The sequence below is a fragment of the Chiloscyllium punctatum genome, chromosome 6 (genome assembly GCF_047496795.1).
Source record: "Chiloscyllium punctatum isolate Juve2018m chromosome 6, sChiPun1.3, whole genome shotgun sequence".
Lineage (NCBI taxonomy): Eukaryota > Metazoa > Chordata > Chondrichthyes > Orectolobiformes > Hemiscylliidae > Chiloscyllium > Chiloscyllium punctatum.
In genome coordinates, this window is record NC_092744.1 from 45,283,130 (window position 1) to 45,310,022 (window position 26,893).

At 39.9% G+C, this 26,893-nt stretch overlaps 1 long non-coding RNA gene across 1 annotated transcript in view; it reads right to left on the reverse strand.

Moving 5' to 3' along the window:
- LOC140478497 (uncharacterized) overlaps positions 1–21,884 on the reverse strand; it is a 41,807-nt gene extending 19,923 nt beyond the window's left edge. Inside the window, exon 1 of the long non-coding RNA XR_011960777.1 lies at positions 21,809–21,884. This is a non-coding gene — a long non-coding RNA (uncharacterized lncRNA). The remainder of the gene's footprint in view (positions 1–21,808) is intronic.
- Positions 21,885–26,893: the final 5,009 nt, after the last annotated feature.

The following is a 26,893-nucleotide window of genomic DNA, read 5'->3' on the forward strand; positions in this document are numbered from 1 at the left end:
CATCAGGACTATCTTTGGACCATGGTCAAGCAAACAAAATACCCTTTGTGCACATGATGGTACATATTTTATTTAATTTGTTCATGGGATATGGGCATCACTTGCTGGATTAGTATTTATTGTTCATCCCTAATTGTCCCTTGAGCAGAATGACATGTTAGGCCTATTTCAGAGGAGAGAGAAGGATCAGCCTTATGGCTGGAATTACAGGCAAGGTAAACCAGCTGAGGATGGCAGATTCCCTTCTTAAAAGGACATTAGCAAACCAAACATGTTTTTTTTTCAAAGAATTGACAGTGGTTACATGGTTGCTTTTAGGATGCTTTTCAATTACAGATTTCGTGAATTCAAATTTCATCATCTGCGAGAGTGGGCTTCAAACCTATATCCCCAGAATATTAGTCTAGATTTCCAGCCCTGTGACATTATAATCATGTGACTTGCTCCTCTTAAAGATGACAATGCCATTTGTTAATGCTGGAAAGAGCACTTCAAATCACACTACTCAACAGTGAATCCACAGTGGCAGCTGATGCTCTCCAGACTAGTCCTAGTATACAGTGGTGGAATCCATTGGTGAACTATCATCAATCCAAGAGTTTCAACAAGCAATCAAACTGATCAAACACATCAAAATCTATAGCTCAAATGGTTTTCCAGTTGAGTTCCTAAAAGATTGAAAACATATGCTGACATCAAAACTCCATGCAATAATCTCCAGATATCGAAGGTTAAAGAATTCCTGATGTCTGGAATATGGCAGTTGCAACTCTTTTCAATAAGGGAGATAAATTGTGCTGTGGAAGCTATTGACGTACTTCCCTCTTTGTAATAGCAGGTAAATTCTTAACACATATTCTCCCGAATTACCTACCTCCTGTGGCTGAAGAATTTGTCCCAGTAATACTGTGGCTTTAAATTCTAACAAAACAATCTTAAGCAAAGGTCATTGTTGCCAGGCAAATCCATAAAAATAATTGAATGAAACACCAGGGACTTTTCATTGAAATCATTGACCTGGACATAGGATTTGGCTCTGTGAATCACAAAGGCTCCAAGGAATCTTTTCCAGAAATCTGGATTTCTAGAAACATTATTATAATCCTCCTATTGTTTCATGATGGTAAGACCGAAACTGTCTTCAGTGGGAGATATGAAACAGATGCTTACAATATGTGGATTGGAGCCAGAAAAGGCAGCATGATGGCCCTATTCTACCTCGAATCTGTCTGATGGTGGCTATTTTATCAAAGTTCAATTTTTCCCTGATATCAACAATAAATACAAATCAGATGCAAAAATCTTTATCTTCCCTGCCAAAACTAAATTGACCATTGTAGATATACAGAAAGAGTTGAGTTTTCATATTACTCCAATACTATTGTCAATTTTGCATCAGATTTGCAAGCTAGTCTTGATCTCTTCAAATTCATAATAAACTCTGCCTATCCTTGAATGTCCTTGTGAAAAGAATACCTTTACTAACCCACATCTGCTCAGCCAAACATTTTATCCCCCATATATTTGAGATGGCAGATTGGCATATGTTGCACACCTTTCATAGCTGGACAGCCACCTTTCTCGAGTATCATTGATGAGAAGATCCAAAACCAGATCAGTCGTGCCAATTCAGTCTTCTACAAATCATTGCAGCAAATGCTTTACAACAGAGATCTCAGCAAATGAACAGAATTACCAATGTACTGAGCAGTTGCTGTCACTGTGCACCTGTTCTTTAGTGAACCAGGACTGTGTATCAGTGACCCCGAACAGTGCATGAAATTCCATGAGCAGTAGCTCTGCCACATGCTCTGAATTCAATGGGAGGACTGTTGAACAAATGCTGGTGTCCTTCTTGAAGTCAGCTCCAAATGTATTCAGGCAAACTTCTACAAAACCAATGTCAATAGGCTAGATACTGTCAGCATAGCCAAAACCTACTTCAACCAATCCTGACAAGTTGAGGGATGAGAGAGCAATGTGTCAGGCAAAGAAAAAATGTTTCAAAAACACTCTGTAGCTCTCCTGGAAGCACAACATTGGCTTTAAGGACTGGGAGGAACTTATTACCATTCATGCTGCTGCCAATCTGCTGGCTTAGCAGAAGCTCCTGGAGTAACATGGTCAATACAATTGATAGGTAGTCTGCACTTCTTAAATAAAACACCAATTATTACAGGGAGGTGCATTCAGGCTGTAGCGAATGTCAGAATGATATGAAAAACTGTTGCAGAGAAGAAATAGGACTACCAATAGAATAGCAGGAAAAAGAGACGGTTCTCAGGTTCTCTGATGTGGCAAAGGAGGCCTTAGTTCAGTAGGTAGAAATGAGGACAGATGCTATGTTTCTACAGGGGGACTTGATAACTGTGATGACAATTTTTTTTCAAAGAGAACAAGAGAAGATAGCCACCTAGATCAGTGAAGCAGTCTGGTCTCAAGATGTTAGCTTGCTGCAGTGCTTGAAACAATTTCAATGACCTTACACTGGTGATCAAGATTTGGAGAAGCTGATGTTGGACTGGGGTGTACAAAGTTAAAGATCACACAATACCAGATTATAGCCCAACAGATTTAATTGGAAGCACTAGCTTTTGGAGCGCTGCTCCTAACAACCACCTGATGAAGGAGCGGCGCTCTGAAAGCTAGTGCTTCCAATTAAACCTGTTGGACTATAACCTGGTGTTGTGTGATTTTTAACTTGGTGATCAAGATCTGTGACTGCATCTTCAAATGCTATCTCCTTCCTAATGACCACCAACATCATATACTACTTAATATATCCCATCCCTTGCACGTACCAATCCATTATGGGAATTCATACCTAACATTATGATGTTCTACCCATAGATACTTACCAATGATGCTAGCCTCACACATATCTCATAACTTCCACATACTTTAACTAATCAGCTATGACAAACACATTGATTCATTCCTGGGATGAGGGGCTCACTGGCCAGGATCTGAACCCAGGTTCTCAGAAAATACCGGATCTCTGGATTAACAGTTTGGCAATAATACCATCAGCCATCACCTCCCCATTACCCAAATACCTTGCAATTTTTTTTTCTCTCCTTCTCTCTATCTCTGCTGCTAATTCCTGGCTTTCTCATCTTCTTAAACACCCTAATACCTCAAAATCTGGAATTATGTACAAGCTGTAAATTGTTATGACTACAGATCTCTTGTTTTCAAATTCATCTTCCCTTACTCTAAGCTTCCCCTTGTTTAGCTTCCAAAAACCCAAGCTTTACCTTCTATCCTAACACAGAAACCTCACAATGAACTGTACAAACACGAGTGCACAAATTATGAAGTTGTACTGTCACCTGATCTGATACCTACAGCTACAATTGCCAGTACACATTCTTTAAAGAGTAATATACCCGTGTCTTCAGCAGAGAGTTATCAGTTATGCAGCTGGCACCCCAGAGGGCAAGGTTGCAAATTAGTTTTGTGCTGAACAGACTTGAGATTAAAATATCTTGGGGTGGCATAAAGGAGACTGTTGGCAAATATGTTCAGGAGACATTTGATGCATTGATAGGCCTGTCACATAATCCAGGAACAAAATGGAATTTAATCACAATTTGACATTGTGCATGTTGAGCATTCTAGCTGACATAAATGTCACAGAAAGAGTACTGATAACTTGAGTGGTTGGGTTACTTTAAGTGTTGAAACTATTTACAACAGAATTTGGGCATTCCCTGTTCTCTGGATTTTTCCTATCTTCTGCTAGATGATTACATCAGAATGCATATCACATTCTGCTTAGTAATGCAGAGTACTTTTCTGACTCCCCCACCCATAGAAAGACATCCCACAACATTCCCCGTCTCTAACTGAAAGTTGTACATTAAATAAATCACAATTCTTTGGATATACACTAAATTAAAACTGTGTTTAAATATGCAATTATGTAAAGAACTAAACTGGAGTTGCTGAAAGATAATAGTGGTTTGCTGATATGCCTAAACTTGGTTCTTGTGAAGTTGATTTGAGATTGCGATATGTTCTCTCAGTTCTGGTTTGAAGAAGTATTGTGCTTGCATCATGCCTTAGATTAGTTGATTACATAATGTTTCTTGGGGGCTTAATGTTCTGATACTTGCCTAATTTGGCAATAGTTTGTTCACAACTCCTCGTTGGGTGTTTTCACTTGATTCATTCATGCTCTGGACAAATACCAATGATTTTTTCAGAATTTCATGTTCCATCAGTTGAATTGTACCTTTTGTTCACTTAGGTAACTCTTTAGCTGCATGCCACTTCTATGTGACTTGCAATTTCCACATGTTTGATACTTCTGGGAGTATCAATAAGCGATTGATGATAGGGAAGAACTGTTCACACTTGTCTGCTGAATAACAATACTGTTGGTAAAGGCATGGTTGCATGGACTTGTGATTAGTACTTTGAGGTCCTTTGTCTGAAAATACATCTTGCAGTGCTTCAAATACGTTAGAGATTAAACTCAATGGCTGCACTGATTGATTTAAATAACTAACCTTTAGTGATAAATTTTGAGAAGTAATCAGCCACAATTAAGAAATTAAGAAATCACCTCCACAAATACTGAACAAGTCTGGTCTATGGAATGTGAATTGCTTATGTTGGCTTAATGTGGCGATTGGACACAAAGGTTTGATATGCCTTGTATTCCTTCATGGCCGTTTCAATATTATAATGCATCCCCAGCCAATATATTGTTACTCTAGCCAATTCACCCATGTTCATATAGATTTGGTATGATTTCTGTATGGTGTCAGGCTTGAGGGATTCTGATGCAAGGGCTTGCCTTGAAGATAGCATGTAGGATATCTCAAGGTCTTCTCTAGGAGACCATTATTTTGCATTTCTGGAACGTCTTTGAAGGACATGGTTCTGCCATCAGGGACTGTCTTCCATAATTGCAACAAAATTGGATAGTTGGCCATTGCTCATTGTAGGTGCTGGCATTTATACTATTCAAAATTCATAAGGTTAATATGTAAAGATGTCTTCCATTTTGGTATGGGTAAGATCTACTTCCAGTTTTACATAGGCCGAATACAGCTTATGGCATAAGTGTAACCATAGAAAACCTAAATTGTAGCATATATCACAGTAACAGCTTTGTACTTTGACTAATAAATGCTGTAAAAATAGCTCATTGCTTAATGATTTACATCAGATCACCTTGACTGGCTTGTAGGAAGTTTCCTTGATTAATATTATTATAATATGGCATGTGTTGATGTTAGATTCAAAAATCCCAAGGCCGATGTCTGTCTAAAATATTAAAAAGTTGGCTTGCTGATAGAGTACTGGAAGCAAAAGTGATAAGCTTCCCCTTTTTGCAGTTTGCATACTCCAAGGTCTTTTTAAGTGACGAATCAACCTTTAGCATAGTTTCACTGTCAGCAGGAGGCCAGACCTTAGGGAGAATTTTTCTGAACTCACCCTAAGCTGAGATCAGTGTGTGTGACACTCCCATCTCACTAAATGAATGTTCATTAAAACCTGCTACATCTTGCAAGCAGACCTGCAACCTCAGTGCAGGGCAAGGATGACAGTGCTTTACCATGAACTTTCTTGTTTCAGGCTCCTTCTAACTGGAGCAAGAAATACTTCCAATACCTTGCAGTAAGGCATCCATTGTTGTCTATGGGATGTTGCTGATGTACTGTACATGAAGAGAGGGGAAAGCATAGCTTTCTCTTTCTCGTGAGAGAATCAGGTAGAGATTGCATGTGGCTTCAGCAAGATGGTAGGTTTTGTCATGATAGGGAGTGCCATTTACTGGAGAGATATTACTTTGTGGAAGCCACATCTAAATTTGAAAATGTACTTGAACCACAAAAGTTTCCATTCCTTAAATGTGTAGTTTCTGTATGATCATGCCCAACTTATCATTTTTGTCAATGTTTGGTATCCAGGCAGTTGTCATATGCCTTGAGTTTATAACACCCTGCTGTTTGATGAGCTTTTGAGCAATGTTGAGATGGTTACTTGGTTAAAAAGCTAGCCATTGGCTAATAACTATAGAGTTCAACCCATCCAGATATGGACAGTATGTAGTTAAAAGAGGCATGTTGCCATACAAAATGACATAGGACCATGACTAAGCTTCTTACACTATTGTTGGAGGTTCTGCCCTGGAAGAGCCCTGCAATCATTTCCAGATACAGGGCAAGAATTTCGGGAAGCAGAAGTTGATCAGGAGGAAAGGAGAAGGGAGCTAATACATTCCCTTATTAAATGGGCTGTCTATAAATCATTCATCTGATTGCAATACCACAAACTCAACTCCAACTTTCCATTCAACAACAGTAGCTCCCTTGCCTTCTCTCAGTTGTATAGATTCCTCATGACCACAATGTTGAAATAACAACCACCATAAAAAATAATTCCAAAACAACTGTATCAAGCAAGTCAAGAGTCCTATGCAGTCATAGCCACTTTATACTCTACTCAGCATTGACCAATTTACAAAAGGGCTCTTGTGATGCAGTGGTAGTGTGTCCATCTCTGAGCCAGAAGGCCCAGGCTCAATTCCCATGTGCTTCAGTAGTGTGTCAGAACACACATCGACAGGTTGATTAAAAATATTAACAGTGGACTCCGTAAAAAAAAATTAGGCCACTCATTAGAAAATTTGGAATATGCAGCATCTTATTATCACTGAAAGGACCTGAGTGTTGCCCACAGCCGCTAAGTAATAGCTTTCTACTCATCACACTGAACTCCTTGGCCTTTTCATTTGTCTGACTTTTTTGGGTTATTTTCTTTTTTTCTAGATTTAAGTATTTGTTAATTCACTGAAAGATACTTTTGTTCACTCTTAATTTGCTGATCTGAGATATGTCCAGCAGTATTCTTTAAAGGTGTTCCATTCAGTGAATTCAATAGATTTTCCTGTCATTTTATAGCTCAAGTTGCGTTAACAATTAACAAGTTTTTCTAATCTCTAAAACAAAATCTTAATTATTTAACCTCAGCAGCTTCAGTCGGTTGTACAGAAACACAAAGCTTTAAAAATTATAATGGAATGTGAACCATTCTAAATGGGGTGTAATTCTAGAAGATCAACAAGTTATTTGTTTATTGGAGCATTAAGCCTGATAATCTAAATACTGACTGCACTTTTATAAAGCCAAGACTTAGTAACTGATTAACTGGTTCGCTACAAAAAACATTATGAGGAATTCACAAAACACTTTTTCTAACCTACTTGCAACGCACATTGTTTACATCTGCATTACGAAAACTGAAATGATTCAAGGAATGGTTCATAGTTAACAAAGTCCTTTTCCCAGAAGGGGCAACTTTGTAGTCAGAGAATGAAACTGCTTGAATTGGCTGTACAGGATGCATATACTATAAGTGAGTCAGCATTTTGTCCATTATCGTAAAAGTAGCATAGCTGTTGCCACATCCAACAGTAATAAAGTTGCCATCAGAAATGTTGAAGAATACCATCAATTTTTCTGCTGTAGATCACCAGCAGCCAGCACTGCTTCTCTCGACATGCATATATTTAGAGCTGCCCCTGATAAATGAGCTTTTTGTTTCATTGCTTTTTCTGACTGGATATAGTTCAGTACATTGAAAAAAAATACTGGATTATATTCATATACAAATCAAGGTCCATAAATTAAATTATAAATAAAATAATCTCATTTGTGCGCTAACCAGTAATATTTAATTTGAAGTAGTGTGAGTAGTTTAGTTGCATTTAATACAAATACTCACTCTATGCCTCAACCTTTGTTATTTGGCACAAGCTCAAATTGAGCAATACTACTGAAGAATGTAACTATTCATTTTGATTTTTCTATTATTGATTAATGACATTAAGACAGATATCACATGGGTTAGAAGATGGGATCCTGAAAAATAGCAGGGAGCCAGGCCCAATTATTTCCAAATGATGGCCCTCCAAGTTAAAACAATAAAAACCCCACTAAGAGCAGTTTTCCCCCAACACTCATTAAGGCTGCTGCCCTGCAGTTGATCAAGAGGCTTCTGGAACTGGAGTTTTCATTCCAGAAAGGGGCCATGGGCAGGGAAGGCCACTCCCACAAGCTCTTGGGTGCCATCAGGAAGGGACAAGTCTGCTTTGTCCCTTTGATTTTCAAGTCTTTATGTACTTTACTGAGGGTGCCTCCATGTCGAGCTGTCTCAGCAAATCCCATTGTTCCCGATAGTGCTGCCAAAACCTCCAAGCTTACTCACAATATCTGAATGGGCCCACAGCATCTACGTTCCACTTGCTGATCTTAATTGGATGATGCAGTAGGAGGTTGCCAATTAGAGGGCCAATACAATTAAGACTGCAAGTACAGGTTCAAGTCTTCCATTTTGTCCTGACATAGGAATTCTGAAGCCCATGAGGTCTATTGTGTAATAAAATGGATATATGTCAACAAAAACTAAAACAGCCCAGTAAATACTTGCTAAAGTACAAGGTAAAAGTCATTAAAATACTTCCCATAAATTTATAGAGTATTGTTTTTAATGTCTGACCAAAATAGTTTACAATATTTTTAAACTAATAAAATAAACTGTAAATCCAATTTTACAGGTTAAGCCAAGCAAATTGTAAACTTAAAGCAATTACATTCACATAACTTTCAATTATTAATGGCACCAAAGTCTACATACTGAGGTGCTTACTGGCCAATTAAGTAAATGGAACATTAAAATATCTGTGCATTTTCCAAACAATTGCAGAGCATTGTGAAAAATTCCAGTTAAACAAGTTTCTAGGTATGAAAAGCAGCCAAGACAGATTTAGAAAAATAATGCACTCACCATGCATCAATCTGCTTAGAGCTTAGCATTGTTAGAACTTGTTTGACTTCCTTGTCTGATCCGAGATCAGATACATTTTTTCCTTAACTTTTTCTTTAAACTAAAGCTTCAAAACAGTGTTTTAACGTTTACAAATTGCAAAGAGCCATTATTCGAGTGAAAGGAACAATGAAGTAAATGCAAATAAAAAAAGACCAATGACAGAGTTAAAACAAGAACAAAAGGTCAGGAATCGAAAGGATTACGAAGTACAGTCAAAAAAATGAAGCCATCCAAGTACAGACATTGAAAAAGATGACCTGATGACCTAGTTTGGCTATAGTAAAAGGGGAATTTGAAGATAAAAACCCAGAAGAAGAAGAAAAATCAGATAGGTGGACAACATTGAGATCTTCACTGATGAAGGGTTGAAGAAAGTCAGCGAAGAAGCAAGATTATGCCATTGCCCTTAGTTAAACTTCAGTAACAACAACTGAATGAAGGAACAAAATAATAACCATGAGTAAGCAGCCACGAGTTACAATAATTTTGGGTTAGTAAATTTGCTGATGACACAAAGGTTGGAGGTGCCTTTGATACTATCAAGGGCTGTTGCAGGCTGCAATGCGACATTGACAGGATGCATGCTGGGCTGAGAAATGGCAGATGGCAGATGGAGTTCAACCTGGATAAATGCGAAGTGATGCATTTTGGAAGGTCGAACTTGAATGCTGAATATAGGATTAAAGACAGGATTCTTGGTAGTGTGGAGGAACAGAGGGATCATGGTGTTCAAGTGTACATATCCCTCAATGTTGGCACCCAAGTGATAAGGTCGTTAAGAAAGCATATGGTGTTTTGGCTTTCATTAACAGGACGATCGAATTTAAGAGCTGCAAGGTTTTGCTACAGCTCTACAAAACCCTGGTGAGACCACACTTGGAATACTGCGTCCAGTTTTGGTCACCTTTTTATAGGAAAGATGTGAAGGCTTTGAAGAGGGTGCAAAGAAGGTTTACCAGGATGCTGCCTGGACTGGAGGGCCTATCTTGTGAAGAGGGGTTGACTAAGCTTGGACTTTTCTCTCTGGAGAAGAGGAAGAGAGGTGACCTGATCGAGGTATACAAGATAATGAGAAGCTTAGATAGTCGATAGCCAGAGACTTTTCCCCAATGCAGGATTGACTGCCATGAGGGGTCATAGTTTTAAGGTGTTAGGAGGAAGGTATAAAGGAGACATCAGAGGTATGTTCTTTACACAGAGAGTTGTGAGCACCTGGAGCTAGAGCTACCTTTACTTTTTTTGCGAATAGATATTGAAGCTACAGCCCAGACACTCGATATATTTATATTAAAGATTAATAATCACTAATCAAACATACTGAAATGGTTTTAAAATTCTTTACTACTGTATATTGAAATTGATGAGCAATCCTAAATTTTAGGTTAGAATCGTACATATCTTAGACTTACGTTAACCTTTATTATATAATAGATTTAGAATGCATAATTGCACAACTTAAATGACAAAAACGTTTTGATCAAACTTTAGCTTCAGAGCATGTGACAGTAATCCAACAGGATGACCTCTGCTGATAATGGCCTTTCCTTTTTATGTATTCAAACTGTTATGTATTAACTCTATGTATTCAAAATGAGTTCAAGCGTTTATATAATAGTGTGGCTAGTGATACCACTTAAAGGGATGCAGTTTGCCTTAAACAGAAAAGAGAGGATTTGTAATGCTTATTCTCCTTGTCAAAAAATTCTCTCCATCTACTAAGACATTGAGGTGATCCAGGATGGTGGAAGTGAGAAAAATGAATGCAGTCTTCCAGTCTACAGAATATGGGAACAAATGTGGAAGAAGCTTTCTTGTATCAGAAGAACTACTTTGCACAAATACTATTTTGTCCCTAAAGCATATCATTGTGAAGGCCTTGTTAAAATGAGAAAGTGAGGACTGCAGATGCTGAAGATCATAGTCAAAAGGTGTGATGCTAGAAACACACAGCAGGTCAGGCAGTAGCCGAGGAGCAAGACAGTCATCCATTCAGGCATAAGCCCTTCATCAGGAATGGGAGGAGTGCGGGGGGAAGGGAAGGGAGCTGAGAGATCAATAGGAGGGTGGGGGTTGGTGAAAGGTAGCTGGGAATGTGATAGGTAGACGTAGATGGGTGGTGATGGTGATAAGTTGGATGGGAGGGTAGGGCAGATAGTGGGAAGGAAGATGGCCAGGTGGGGCAATTCAAGAGGGCAGTGCCAAGTTGGAGGTTTGGATCTGGGATGAGGTACATGGAGGGGAGATTTAAGTCGATATTGATGCCATGTGGGTGAAGGGTCCCAAGGCAGAAAATGAGTAGTTCCTCCTGAATTCTCAGGTGGCTTGGATTTGGTGGTGGAGGAGGCCCAGGACTTCCATGTCCTTGGGGGAGCGGGAGGGGGGTTTGGAGTGGTCAGCCACAAGGCAGTGGGGTTGTTTGGTGCATGTGTCCCAGAGATATTCCCTGAAACTCTCTGCAAGTTGGAGTCCTGGCTCCTCAATGTAGAGGAGACCACATCGAGAGCAATGGACACAGTAGATGAGATGGGTGGCAGTGCAGGAAAATCACTGCTGGATGTGAAAAGATCCTTTGGGACCAAGGACAGAGGTGAGCGGGCAGGTGTGGGCACAGGTTTTACACCTCTTGTGGCAAGGGAAAGTGCCAGGGGTGGACAGTGTGTTGGTGGCGGGGTGGGGGGGGGGATGCGTGGACCTAATGAGGGAAACATATCTTTGGTGGTGGGATCTGATTGTAGATGATGGAAATACATCTGGAGATTAGTGAGGTGGAAGGTGAGGATCAGGGGTGTTCGATCCTTGTTGTGGTTGGAGGGGTGGGGTTCAAGGACAGAGATGCTGGAAGTGGAGGAGATACACTGGAGGGCATTATCGACCACATGGGAGAGGGAATTGTGGTCTTTGAAATAGGAGGCTATCTGGGATGGCCTAGAGTGGAATTGTTCCTCCTAGAAGCAGATATGCCAGAGGAATTGGGAGTAAGGGATCACGTTTTTACAGGAGTGGGGTTTGAGCAGAGGTGGAGTCCAGGTAGCTATGGGAGTTAGTGGGTTTGGAATAGATGTTCGGGTTGAATCGGCCGCTGGAGATGAAGAGGCCCAGGAAGGGGAGGGAGGTGTCTGAGATGGTCCAAGTGAATTTAAGGTCAGGGTGGAAGATGTTAGTGAAGTCCATGAACTGTTCAACCTCCTTCTGGGAACACAAGGTAGCGCCAGTAGAGTCATCAATCGCAGAGGAAATGTTGGGTGATGCTGTTGGTGTAACTGCGGAAGATGGACTGTTCCATGTATCCTACAAAAAGGCTTGCATAGCTGGGGCCATGCGAGTGCCCATGGCTACACCTTTGGTCTAAAGGAAGTGGGAGAATTTGAAGAAGTTATTGAGGGTGAGGACCACTTCCACCAATCAAATAAGTGTGTCAGTGCAGGGGTACTGGTTGGGTCAGTGGGCAGGAAGAAATGAAGGGCATGGAGGTCTTTACCGTGGCAGATGGATATGTACAGGGACTGGATGTCCATGATGAAGATATGGCATTGGGAGCTGGGGAAACAAAAGTCATGAAGGAGGGGGAGGGCATGAGTGGTGTCCAGAATGTATGACAGTGTTAAGATATGAGGAGGTAAGTTCAATGGGGGCAGGAGCAGGCAGAGACGATAGATAGACTGGGGCAGTCAGGTTTGTCACCTCCCCCCTCACCTCCATCCAAAGCCCCAAATGATCTTTTCACAACTTGGTAGAGATTTTGTTGTTCTCGATTGTTGTCTCGATATGGTATCCTCTACACTGCGGAGACAAGATGCCATGGGACACACACATCAAACAACCCTACCACCCTGTGGCTGACCACTTCAACCCCCCTCCCACTCCACCAAGGACCTGGGCCTCCTCCACCACCAAACCCTAGCCACCTGACAACTGCAGGAAGAATGCCTCATCTTCCATCGTGTGACACTGCAACCACACAGCACCAACGTAGACTTCACCAGTTTCCTCATCTTCCCGCTGCCCACCTCAGCCTAGATTCAAACCTCCAACTCAGCACTGCCCTCTTGGCCTGTCCATCTTCCTTCTAACCATCATCTCTACCCTCCCCACTGACCTGTCACAACTAAATGCAGCTAAATGTGAGGTGATGCACTTTGGGAAGAATAACAGGAAGGCAGAATACTGGGTCGATGGAAAGATTCTTGGTAGTATGGATGTGCAGAGGGATCTTGGAGTCCATGTACATAGATCCCTAAAAGTTGCCACCCAGGTAGATAGCTTAAAAATGTGTTGCTGGAAAAGCGCAGCAGGTCAGGCAGCATCAAAGGAGAAGGAGAATCGACGTTTCGGGCATAAGCCCTTCTTCAGGAACCCAGGTGGATAGTGCTGTTAAGAAGGCATATGGTGTGCTAGGTTTCATTCGTAGAGGGATTGAGTTCTGGAGCTGCAATACAAAATACCATACAAAACACTGGTGCAGCCACACTTGGAATATCGTGTACAGTTCTGGCCCCCATATTTCAGGAAGGATGTGGAAGCATTGGAAAAGGTGCAGAGGAGATTTACCAGGATGTTGCCTGGTCTGGAGGGAAGGTCTTATGAGGAAAGGCTGAGAGACTTGATCCTGTTCTCATTGGCAAGAAGAAGGCGAAGGTGGGATTTGATGGAGACATGCAAGATGATCAGAGGATTAGATAGGGTAGACAGGGGAAGTCTTTTTCTGAGGATGATGACATCAGCGTGTACGAAGGGGCAAAACTACAAATTGAGGAGTGATAAATTTAAGACAGATGTCAGAGGCAGGTTCTTTACGCAGAGAGTGGTAAGGGCGTGGAATGCCCTACCTGCTAATGTAGTCAACTCAGCCACATTAGGGAGATTTAAATAATCCTTAGGTAAGCACATGGATGATTTTGGGATAGTGTAGGGGGACGAGCTGAGAAAAATTCACAGGTCGGCACAACATCGAGGGCCGAAGGGCCTGTTCTGCGCTGTATTGTTCGATGTTCTATGTTCTATGTTCTAACCCCGCCAACTACATCTACCTTTCATTTTCCCAGCTACCTTCCTTCCATTCCCATCCGCCTATTTATCTCTCAGGCCCATCCCCCCACTCCCCCCTACTCTCCCACTACACACACACACCACACACACACACACACACACACACACACACACACACACACACACACACACACACACACACACACACACACACTGTCAACTCTCCTGCTCCTTGGATGCTGCCTGACCTGTTGTGCTTTTCCAGACCATCATTTTCAACTCGTTAAAGTTATACCAGTGCACTGGACCACTCAACATGAAAGAGCTGTTCATATTTGAAGAGATAGCCCTTGGCATTTTGAGATAGAACCCACACAACGTGGTGGAGGGGGAGACTTTACTGCATGTTGGAGTTAACTCTAAAGTCTAAAACTTTGAAAAAGTCAGATAGCCAGTCATGGGATTATAATTCATGATTAACCCCATGCTGATTGTAAGAAATGGAGGCAATATGAAGACTTAACTCTGCCTGCTAATTTCATTAATAAATCTATGCAAACCAGTGTAATTTGCATTTTGGTGTCATCAGCAAACCTACTCTTATGCTCACATCCAAATCATTTATATAAATGACAAAAAGTAGTGGAAACAGCACCAATCCTTGTGGCATCCCACTGGTCACAGGCCTCCAGTCTGAAAAACAACCTTTCACCACCACCCTGTGTTCTACCTTTGAGCCAGTTCTGTATCCAAATGGCTAGTTCTCCCTGTATTCCGTGAGATGTAATCCTGCTAAACAGTCTCCCATGGGAACCTTGTCGAATGCCTTACTGAAGTCCATATAGATCACATCCACCGCTCTGCCCTCATCAATCCTCTTTGTTACTTCTTCAAAACACTCAATCAAGTTTATGAGACATGATTTCCCACACACAAAGCCATGTTGACTATCCCTAACCAGTCCTTGCCTTTCCAAATACATGTACATCCTTTCCCTCAGGATTCCCTCCAACAACTTGCCCACCACCGACATCAAGCTCACTGGTCTATAGTTCCCTGGCTTGTCCTTACCACCTTTTATAAGAACAGTGGCACCATGTTAGCCAACCTCCAGTCTTCCGGCACCTCACCTGTGACTATTGATATATTAGCAAGAGGCCCAGCAATCACTTACCTACCTTTTCACAGAGTTCTATGATAAAACTGATTAGGTCCTGTGGATTTATCCACTCTTATGCATTTCAAGACATCCAGCACTTCCTCCACTGTAATGTGGACTTTTTTCACGATATCACCATCTATTTCCCTACTTTCTATTACTTCCATGTTCTTTTCCACAGTAAACACTGATGCAAAATACTTGTTGAGTATCTCCCCCATCTCCAGCGACTCCATATAAAGGTCACCTTGCTGATCTTTGAGGGGCCTTATTCTGTCCCTAGTTACCCTTTTGTCCTTAGTGTAATTATAAAACCCTTGGGATTCTCCTCAACTCTATTTGCCAAAGCTATCTCATATCCCCTTTCTGGCCCTCCTGATTTTCCTCTTAAGTATACTCGTACTGCCTTTATATTCTTTTAAGGAATCACTGAATCTATCCTGACATATGCTTATTTGTAAAGTTCTATCTGAGGTGCCTTGGTGAATTTCTTCAGTGTAGCATATTGATGGTCTCCACTGAAAATAGCTTTAGTGGTTGTGTTGTCTATGAAGCGGTACTCTGTGCTGGATTTCTTCCTGTGCTGTGTGTGGGAACTCTTCCTTCCCACAGGAGAATGGAAGATGTTTGACCTTTAGGAGCAACGTTCATACTTTATCAGCCTGGATTACTGTATATTTCAAAAGTATCCTATGGTCCACCATGGAATTCAAGATTTGCTCACTGAGCTTCCAATATCTGTTCACTCACTGCTGTGCTCCCACAGATTACCACCTCACTGCAGTTTCTAGTTATCCTCCTCCAGGGAGCTGGTAACTTCCCTGTGGGATTATATCTCTCACCGGTTCAAAAATGATTTTAAAAATCACTGAATTATTCTTTCTTGTTAAGGACTGTCACAAGGTTTTCCTCCATAAGGTTCTTAAACCTTCAGCTGACTGCTACATAAGCATGTGATGTAAAGTTGAGACCATGGCTCAACATCAACTGCATGAACAATCAGATTAAATCTGCACCACTGCCTACCATGCTAGCATAGTATGTTGTGTGAGACGCTGCTCACAATGAAGGTCACTGTCACTCTCCTCTAAGTATAAGAAATGACGTGACCTCTTTGGTCTAATGCTGTAAAAGGAAAACTACCTGCTAGTCTAATTCATGGGTCTTAATTTTGAATAAGGGAAATTATAAAGGCATATGACACAAATTGGCTTAGGTGTTCTGGAAAAATACATGAAAAGGCATGATTGGTCAAGCTATGGGATTCTGTCTTCACATGCGACATCCTACATGTACACAATTATCATAATCAATTGCTCAGGGTGTCCCTATCAGTCACCAATTTTTAGCAATCATAAATCAGGTCTGGCATGGATATGCTGTGAATCACTCAAACAAATTTACCACTGCTGCAAACCTCACGTCCACATCTGGCAGCTTCTACAAAATTCCATCTATTAAGCTATGATGTTTATATCACTCAAACACCTTCAATGCTCCTCAACATACATTCCTCTCTTTTGCAGGACAAGGTAGCCCACTGTGGGCAGCATCAGCATCAAAGCGCAATTAGGAGGGGATGGTTTTATGCATGAATTTCAATGGAGAATTTGGTATCAGTGATACTTAATGCAGCTGACAAAGAGGTTATAGTTACTAATGTAGCTGAAAGTATCCAAGATGATAGGATATTTCTGTCTTATGCACATTCTCAAATTTCACTATCTGGAATGATAAGCAAGCGACAGAGGTTGTGACAATCACCAGTGGTATTCCTCCATCTTTCCTGCCCTCACTCGAACACACTCCTCTTTTTATTTATGCTATTAGAGAGCCAGGACCTGTCACCTGACTAGCCAATGGCACATCAGAATGAAAATCCAGACAAAGAAACTTTGCTTGATCTGTCACTCATTCACCAGCTTACACAATGGCACTGGGATATCTCACCCTTTTTGCTGAAGCTGTTCCTCATGATAGCCAGGTCATGAAAAATATAGCAGACCACTATGAATTCAGAACCACAATACAGCTGGGACAGAAAGGTTCATTCCAAGGAGCATAAACCACAGAACCATTGCCAAAAGTCCGCTGCTCAAAATTCCTTAGGGCAACATGACTATTTATTCGAGCATTGGCCATGTAAGTGGTGGGTTATGGAGGGCATTCATTGGTGAACTGGAGAGTATATAGAACTTGTTGTCAAGTAGTCAACCTCTACTTAAATATTGTGGCCGAGAGAACTGTAAACTGACACATGCTGCCAGGACAGCAATCATTCAACAACTTGATACTTTGAACATGGCCACATAATAACTGCATGTTGTGTCAGTGATTTGGAGATGCTGGTGTTGGACTGGGGTGTACAAAGTTAAAAATAACACAACACCAGGTTATAGTCCAACAGGTTTAATTGGAAGCACTAGTTTTCGGAGCGCCGCTCCTTCATCAGATAGTTGTATGAAGGAGTGTGCTCTGAAAGCTAATGCTTCCAATTAAACCTGTTGGATTATAACCTGGTGTTGTGTGATTTTTAACTTTGTTGTGTTAGTGGAATGGTTTGTAGTTTCAGTACTTCTCGCCATTGAGATGCAAAACCATTTGTTTGTAGTCAATGAGTCCTAGCACCACTACCCTGACAAAGCCAGTGATGTGCTCCTCTTTGTTCTGTTTGGCAAGAAGATAGTGAGGTCCCTTACCTGGCTTAAATAATCTCTTGTGACTTCCTAGGTATAAAACTGCATGGTCAAGGCAATGCTCCCTGCAAAGATCCACTTTCAGGCTACACTTACCATGATATCCATTGGCAGTGTCATCCTCTCCTTGTTCTAGGGTTACAAGTCTAATTACTGAAATTTTAGTCACCACTTTTATGAACACTGGACTTTATTGGATAGTTATGATTTAAAATACCCCCTTCAACTTAAAGTGAAACAAAACTTTATATAAAGGAGAAATTATGGAATTCCAGATAAAGAACACCACTCATAGATTGGCTCGTGTGATCTGATTGTCAAGGGGAGAAAATTAAATCTGAATTATTGAAATACTGAATTACTTTCCTTACACAGTGTCTTACTGTAAAGGACAGCTACATAGAGAAGCAAAGAGGCAAAGAAGGTATTGCTGTGAAGACACAGAGAAGTACTGTTTTGTGTGAACAACCAAGCAGGAAATTTGTGACAGTTAATTTTCTGTTTGAAATGAAGAGAACAGAGCTCAAAAGGCTGTTGGAGATCGAAGAACAGAACGTTGCCAAAGTGAGGCATGCCAGTGAGAATTGGATTCAGAAATCTTGGGCTGAGCACCACGGTATTTGAAGGACAATGGTGCTTTTAACCTAATGTAATATGAAGAAATGGAGGATCTGGGACATCGTTTAGAACTGTAATACAACTTATCTGCCAGAAGTGTGGTGCATGGCAAAAGGTTGTAATTCAGACCTCAATGGCAATAGTTAGTTATAATAAAAGTGTATTTTCTATTTTTCAATGTAATAGTCACACGTTATGTATGTTTGATTCACAATGATTCAAAATTTTAAAAAAGGAAGAACTGAGCATGCTATAAAGAAGAAACAAAAACAGAAGTTGCTGGAAAAGCCCCGCAGATCTGGCAGCATCTGTGAAGAGAAATCAGAGTTAATGTTTTGGGTCCAGTGGCCGTTCCTTAGAACAGTTTTTTTATCCTATTGAGAGAGGACCAGAACTTCTTCAAGGTGGACATTTCCAGCAGAGGTGCGGCATTGAGTTAATACTAAATAAAAACCAAAAGAACTGTGGATGTTGTTCTGAGGGAGGATCACCAGACCCGAAACGTTAACTCTGATTTCTCTTCACAGATGTTGCCAGACCTGCTAAGCTTTTCCAGCTATTTCTGTTTTTGTAACAAAGATTCTTTTTTTTTTAAGTCTTAATACATGAAATCTTGTCATTTAGTTATTTCTATCAATCATTGGAAATTATTTTTTAAAACATGCAGAATTGGTCTCTGTGGATTGTAATAAAGCTCTTTGATGAAGCATGGACGTAAAATCTACTGTTCCTGGCTTAGCTCAAGATAAATAATTGTGTGCAGAGGACCCTAAGCAAATAAGGCTCCTGCTGCTGTCTTTGGTTCGAAAAACAGAGGCTGATGGAGCAAAGGGGAAATACAACTATCGAACCAATGACAAGACGTGATGCATCCAGAGTTTAATCCAAAGCATACAATCTTATCCAATTTAAACAGCTTCTTACAGCTCCTTCCATGACAGTACTTCTACAAATTTCATACCAGCAATTAGATCGTCAAAAGCACCAGATTTGCAAGTTAATGCTTATAAATAATTGTGTACTTAAGAGATGGCATTAAGAAGTTGTGAGATCTGCAAATGGCAGATTGACATCAAATCAGAGTTAGACACTGGCATACATTATAATCCACCTGCTTTGTATAAGTTAGGTGTAAGCACAGGATGCCTGCTCTATTACCCTCCATGACTTAGCGGTTGGCACAGGCCATTTCTGATGCAGTCAAAATTGGGGCTACACCATTTTTTGCATTACTTAGCTTCTGTAAAACAGATTTGGCTTTTACGTTGACATAGCATACATTAGAAATGGTTCTCAAATAGTATCACTTTCATAGAGAAAACAGTTAACACTGGCTAATAAAATGAAATGGTAAATATCAGATCAACTATCTATAATTTAATTTTATTTAATAATTAATTGTAAGTTCAAGTTTTCCATAAATCCCACTTTTGCAAGCATATTTTCCTGCAGTTTGTTGCTGTTTCTTACAACTCAGCATTTTTTTCAATTTCACATTCCTTCTTCAGATACAAGAGCTTAAACTTTAGTCGACTTTGGGCGTTGGCTGAAATAAATTGTGGCCTTGAGCCCTTATTGGCTGGCACCAGGATCACCACAATGTCAGGTGAACAAGATCTCCCAGCTGATTTCCTCTAGAATAGGTTTCCATAATTGGATGGCTCCTGATATTCCCAGCTCAGAGAACTGGCAACTGGGAAAAGGTGGAGGAGTGTCTCTATTAGTTAATGATTATATTAGTACAACAGAGAGGCTTGACCTAATGCAGGATACCAGTATGTGGAAATAGTTTGAGTAGAGATGATAAATAATAAAGGCCCAAACAAAAACAGAAACTGCTGGAACCTGGCATCTGTGCAGAGAAAGCAAGAGTCCACATTTCAAGTCCAATGACCTTTTTCAGAACTAATAGTAGTTAGGAATAACTTGAAATATTAATTCTGCTTTCTGTCCACAGGTACTACCAGAACTATTAAGTTTCTCCAGTAATGTTTTTGTTTTTGCTTCAGATCTTCAATGTCCATAGTTATTTATACATTAATTCTCTATCAGACTGGTCTTAGAGTTTTCTGCTTCTTCCTGGAGAGCAGGTCGGAACTGTCCCTATCCAGCACCACCCTCCTCTGTCTGACCGAGCGCATCCTCACTTTGAACAACTTCTCCATTATCACATCTCACTTTATTCAGATGAAAGACTTCGGTGCCCTCCGTCCTTCATTCTAAATTTGGAAGAATTTTGAATTTTCATTCCAGTTTCCCCCTTGCTCTCACATTCATCCAAATGAACAGAAGGATGTTCCAGCTGCAGTTAGGAAAAATGACTGAAAACCAATCAAGGACCTAAATTATGACTGAGACCATAAAAGGGAGAAGGATTTGCAGAATCCAAAGGAATTTGACAATTGTTAGTTATAGGTGGTCAAACTATTTGAAACAATTTGGACAAATAAGGAAACCAGAATGCAATTTGGCAGGACTGAATTGAACAAAAGCAGCTTGGAAATCCCTGACTTCAACAGAAATTTAGAGACTGATAACTGCGAAGAACTATCTTACACCAGGACACATGGTGAGAACACTTAGAAGAGTTCCAACATGGCCAGCTACCAACTCTCCTGGGTGATAATCTTTGGAGTTGATTATAGAACTCAGGGTAGTGATTGAGTAACTTCTAGTATTTAAAGGTTACTATTCACTGAAGTACTTAATAAATTATTTGAGTTTTATAGAGCTCGAGATGTTCCACTATATCTTTGTGTATGTGTACAGAGACAGGAAATAAATCTTGATTTAAAATTCAAATAGTAATTTCACCCAAAAAATGGCTGTTATTGATGTTAAACACAAGTTTTATAACAAGATATTTCCTCAGGTGCAATGCTCAGACCTATTCACAATACGCGATCAAGCCTGACTCCATACAGCTGAAGCATAACTTTTACCTCTATTCTCTTGAATATTAAAGTAAGAGTTCAGTAGCCTTTTTAAAACTATTTTCTTGACAAGAATATACTCAGAAAATGTACACTTAAGTCTTTTGATTTCTATTGTTTCCAGCTTTGCACCATTAAGAAAGTATTCTAGTTTAGGTCCAAAGGGAAGTTGGCCACATTGAAACTCACTTGTCAGAGTTTTGTCTACTCAGAATCTATCATTATGTTTTTTTAAATCTTATATCTCCATAGAAATGGGTGACAATGCTATACTATCATGACAAACATGATTATGTGGCTTTCCAATCCAGCATTTAAAGCATTAATAAAGTCAGTAAAGTGTTGAGGCCTCAACACAAATCCTTGCAAGAAATCACTAGCCACTTCCTATCATTGGAGTATCCAGCCGTTATTACGGCTCTTTTTTTTTTGTTGGGCCAGTTAATCCATATCAATGTATATTAAAATTTAGTTCTGGCAGTACCTTTCAATAATTTTCATTGACATTGCCTAATTCACTGCTTTAGTCACCTCTTCAAAAAATGTAATCAGGTTTTTCAAGTATGACTCACCCTTTCCAATTATATGCTGGCTTTCTTGAGTCAGTTGAAAATCTTATAGGTATCCAGTCATGATGTTTGTTGATCGACACTCAATTTCCCAATAGGCATTAAACTAGATGTCCCACAGTTCACTGTATGCCAACTCACATCTTACTTCTGGATGGTCAGTTGGTTAATTGGAGATAACTCAATTTGAGCACATTGGACATTCCCATCCACTTAATATCAAAATTCTTTGCCTCGGCATCTTAGAGATGCCTTTCTCCATTGTACCTCAAAAATCAACTGTCCACCTATTATCTCTGATATTCCCTGTTAGCTGTCAGCTCCCATTCCAAGCATGCACTCAGTTTAAAGTACTCATCCCCTTGCTTTAGCAAACTTCAACTTTACCGCACCCACTATTCAGCACTCATAATGTTCTTTCCAGTGTAATTACAGCTCCATTTTAACCTTATTGTTGCAGCATAATAGATTGCCTTGCTCGGCCGAAGTCAAAGGAACTTGAAGCCACTTTGTATGTAATAGTTAGAAAGCTGGGAAGCCAAAGACAATTACATCATTTCAGTCAAAGTTTCAAATATTTCTCAGAAATAGCTGATATTTTTCCAAACACATACCATCTAAAAGTATAAAATAATGTTATCAGTTGTCACTTGTGTCACAGATTTTTCTACTTCTCGCTCTAGGTGCAGCAATCTTCCAACCGCAACAGATAATGAAGACAAGGTATTCAACAAGTGTAAAAGATATGTTAAATTAGTAATATCCATATGAAAAAGGGTGTTCTCATGAAATTATGACGACCATCCTGAGAACTGCCCTGCAGCGTTGTTGTAATCTAGTAGTGGTAATTGAAAGGGAGTGTCAGGTATGTTGCTGCTATTTGTTGGCAGAAATGTGGTTGGTGTCATCCAGGTATGTGCAAGAGGGATTCAGATTACAAACTATTGCTCATTGTGCAGGGACATTGCCTACTGGGTGTGCCTCTCATAAGGTTTGAAATGTCATGAAGCCTGAAGTACCATTTGCGAGAAAATGCTGTAGCCCAGTGGCACATACATAGAAGCTCTTGGATATTTTTCATGAAGTAAAGAAATATATAAATAATAGTATGTGTCATTTTTGTTTCACTCATTACACATTCTATTCAGACTCTGGAGCGATTAACCGATAAGTTGTAATAATGTTTTACTTGTAATGTTAACACCAACAGGTTGGTCCACATATAAATCTATGCTGCCAGATCTAAATTTTTCTACGCATTGTAAACTCTAAATTTTCCTTCTAAAATGTATGAGTGAATTCTTGAAATTTAATAAATGCACATTGCCAATTACTATGATAAAGGACCATCTAGACATGTTGATTAAAACTTCTTAAAATTAAATCCTAGTCATAAGAAAACAAGTGAAACATGACCACAAGCTTTTATTTTTGAGCCCATCTTCCATTTTACTACCTTAAAAAAATGTCCACAGATACCACCATATCTAAAGTGATTAGCATGAAGGAGTAAACTTCTTCCAACATAGCAACTGTAATATCAATTAATGTTTTTCAGTTGTGTAAAAATAGACTTGTGATACTGGAAAAAAGTTATTAAGTTGAAAAAAGACCATGAAGTGAAAGTTAAAAAAAAATTGGCTTCTTGCATCATTTTCAAAATTACAATGTAATGGTTGAGATACAAAGATATTTCAATTGACTTTATACTTTATAACAATGTCAAGGAATCTAAATAATGAATAAAGACTTTTTGACAACTATTGTAGTTAGTCCAAACACAAACATAATTAAATTTACATTAAAAGTTTGTAAACAGCAAATACTGATATAAACTAATCTGAGTTTAAAGTTGTAAATTCTTCAGATCTAAAAACAATGATTGAGATATTATACAATGTTTACGATAGTATCAGGATTGTCAATGGAGAATACTGCTTCCATACAAAAATGGAACTGTTTGTACACACCATTTCTCGAGTCATTTGTTACAATGGCAAGCTTCCAAGATCACAGAATCACAGAATTAGTATGGTGCAGAAGGAGACCATTTGGCGCATTCTGTCTGCAGTGACTCTCTGATTACTATCTTAGAGCTAATCTTCTGTCTTTTCCCCATAAATTTGCATTATTTAAATAAAAACAATCATTTAATGCCCACTTGTATGCCTCAGTTGACCTGCATCCTCCACACTTCCAGGCAATGCATTCCACACCCTGATGATTTGCTTTGTGAAAAATGTTTTTCTCCTTGTTTCACATTTGTTTTGTAAGAGAAGCAATCTTGTGCCCTTTTATTCTTTGTCCATTTATGAGTGCGAAAAACTTATCTATATCTGCATTGTTCATATCCCTCAAGCTTTTGAAAACTTCTATCAAATCTCCACTGAGCCTGCTCTTCTCCAAGGAAAACAGTCCCATTGTCCACTATTTTCTCATCTCTGAAGTTTCTCACCCCAGCAACCATTCTTGTAAACTTCTACATTACCTCTCCAATGCATCCACATCCCTCCTATAGAGTTCTGCGTAGAATTGTACACAATATTCCAGTGATGGTTAATTAGTGTCTTAAGAAAGTTCATCACATCTTCCCCAACTCTTGTACTCTATGCATGTATTTATGAAGCCTAGAATATTTTCTGCTTTATTAACAGCTCCCTCAACCTGTCCTTCCACCTCTAATAATTAATGTACGAATACACCCAGGTCTCTCTGCTCCTGAACACCTTTTACAACACTGTCCATTATTTTATACTGTGTTTCTATGTGGTATTACCTTCTACATCTCGAAGTACAAAAAAAGTTTTGAAGACCACACACAAATGGTAAATGTCAAAGAATTAATCTGTTCTGTCTACAACTCACTTTCCTTTATCATGCAGTTTCTTCTCCAATTAGTGTCAGCATGTATCTCGTATCATTCCCTCACTTCTCACCTCTCACTACATTTCTACTTTTTTGCCTTTTTCCCTTTCAAGTACCCCAGAACTGACACTTGATAAGTGGAAAAGTGAACAGGACAATAATGAAGGAGAAACATCATTCAATCTTGCACTTGCAGCCTATAGTTCTTCCACAATACCATGAGTACTTTAAGGGGTAGCACAGAAATGAGATCTGTAGATAGTGTCGTTTCACAGAATTGGGTTGCGGCCAAGGCAGGTGGGAACAGTAGTTCTGTTGCTGGCTCACTGGAGTGTAAGATGTACAGGTTCTGCTGCTGAGGTGTTCAATGAGATGGTATACGAGAAGGAAAATGGTTTGGTCGGTGTGCACGTGTTTGGTGCATTTGGCAGGACCTCCAGGAAGTCTGCTGTCAAGACAGATGAAGAAATCCAGTTCCAACTTGACCATGCATCGACCTTGAAGCTCAGCCTTTCCAATCTGCAAGTGTGACCAACTCGATGATAGCATTTGTTGATCTAAAGCAGCATTTGATGTCTCAGCCTTCTTTACAAGCCAAAGCCACATAATATTTAATTGGTCCAGTGGAAGCTCCGACTGAGGTCATGCAATCCTGTTTCTCACTCTGCAAGTGCAGCTGATTGTCCCACAATCTCAAACTACCAACATTAATGATCAAAGAGATTTCCAGGGGTCTCACAATAGCAATCTAACTTCCAAAAGATTACTAACACTGTAGCACTTTCAAAGAGTGGTACTGGGACCTTGGAAAATGAACCTCCCTCCCTTCCTAGAATGGCTGCACTAGTGCTATCAGCATTGCAACCTCCCCAGTCATGATGCACTTTATAGTTACTAGTCATCCAGTCAGCCCAGACTGTTTCCATCAATATTGAGACAAGACATGAGTTTAACAGCTCAAGAGCATCCTGGCAGACAGTCTGCAGTCTCCTCCACTGAATGTTAGCAGCCTTCCATCAACCATCCTGTAGCCATGAAGATGTTACTGCGTAGGAAAACTGGATCAGACAAAGATACATGTAAGGTAAATACTTAGGGAATGCACAGAAAGGATTATGTTATGTTTATAAAGAAAATTGAATGGCTTGACGTGCAACGATTTTGTTACTGGATTTTAGAGTGCAGTGCTACAAAGATCGGTGTTGGGTCCACTACTTTTTTGTCATTTATATAAATGATTTGGATGTAAGTATAGGAGGTATGGTCAGTAAATTTGTGAATGACACTGAAATTGGTTGTGTAGTGGACAGTGAAGAAGTTTACCTCAGAGTACAACAGGACCTTGATCAGATGGCAAATGGGCCGAGGATGGCAAAAGGAGTTTAATTTAGATAAATGTGAAGTGCTGCATTTTGGTAGGGCAAATCAGGGCAGGACTTACACACTTAATGGTAAGGTCCTGGAGAATATTGCCAAACAAAGTGACCTTGGGGTGCAGGTTCATAGCACTTTGAAAGTGGAGTCACAGGTAGACAGAGTGTGAAGAAGGTGTTTGATATACTTGCCTTTATTGGTCAGTGCATAGGATTATAGGAGTATAGGAGTTGGGATGTCATGTTGCGGCTGTATAGAACATTGGTTAGGCCACTTTCGAATACTGTGTTCAATTCTGGTTCCCTTGCTATAAGAAGGATATTGTTATACCTGAAGGGATTCAAAAATGTTTCCTGGGTTGGAGAATTTGAGCTATAGGGAGATGTTCCATAGACTGGGGCTGTTTTTCCTGGTATGCCAGAGGCTGTGGGGTGACTTTACAGAAGTTTATAAAATCATGAGGGGCATGGATAGGGTGAATAGTCAAAGTCTTTTCCCTAGGGTAGGGGAGTCCAAAACCAGAGGGCATAGGTTTAAGGTGAGGGGGAAAGATTTTAAAAAAAGACCTAAGGGGCAGTTTTTACACGCAGAGGGTGGTGCATATATGGAATGAGCTCCAGAGGAAGTGGTGGAGACTGGTACAATTGCAACCGTTAAAAGGCATCTGGACAGGTATATGAATAGGAAGGGTTTAGAGGGATGTGGGCAGTGTTGGCAAATGGGACTAGATTAATTTAGGATGAGTTGGACCAAAAGGTTCTATGCTGTACATCTCCAGGACTCTTGACTAACAAAAAGGCTATAATGGACAGATCTATAGTATAATGGAAATCTGGATTGAATTCATTG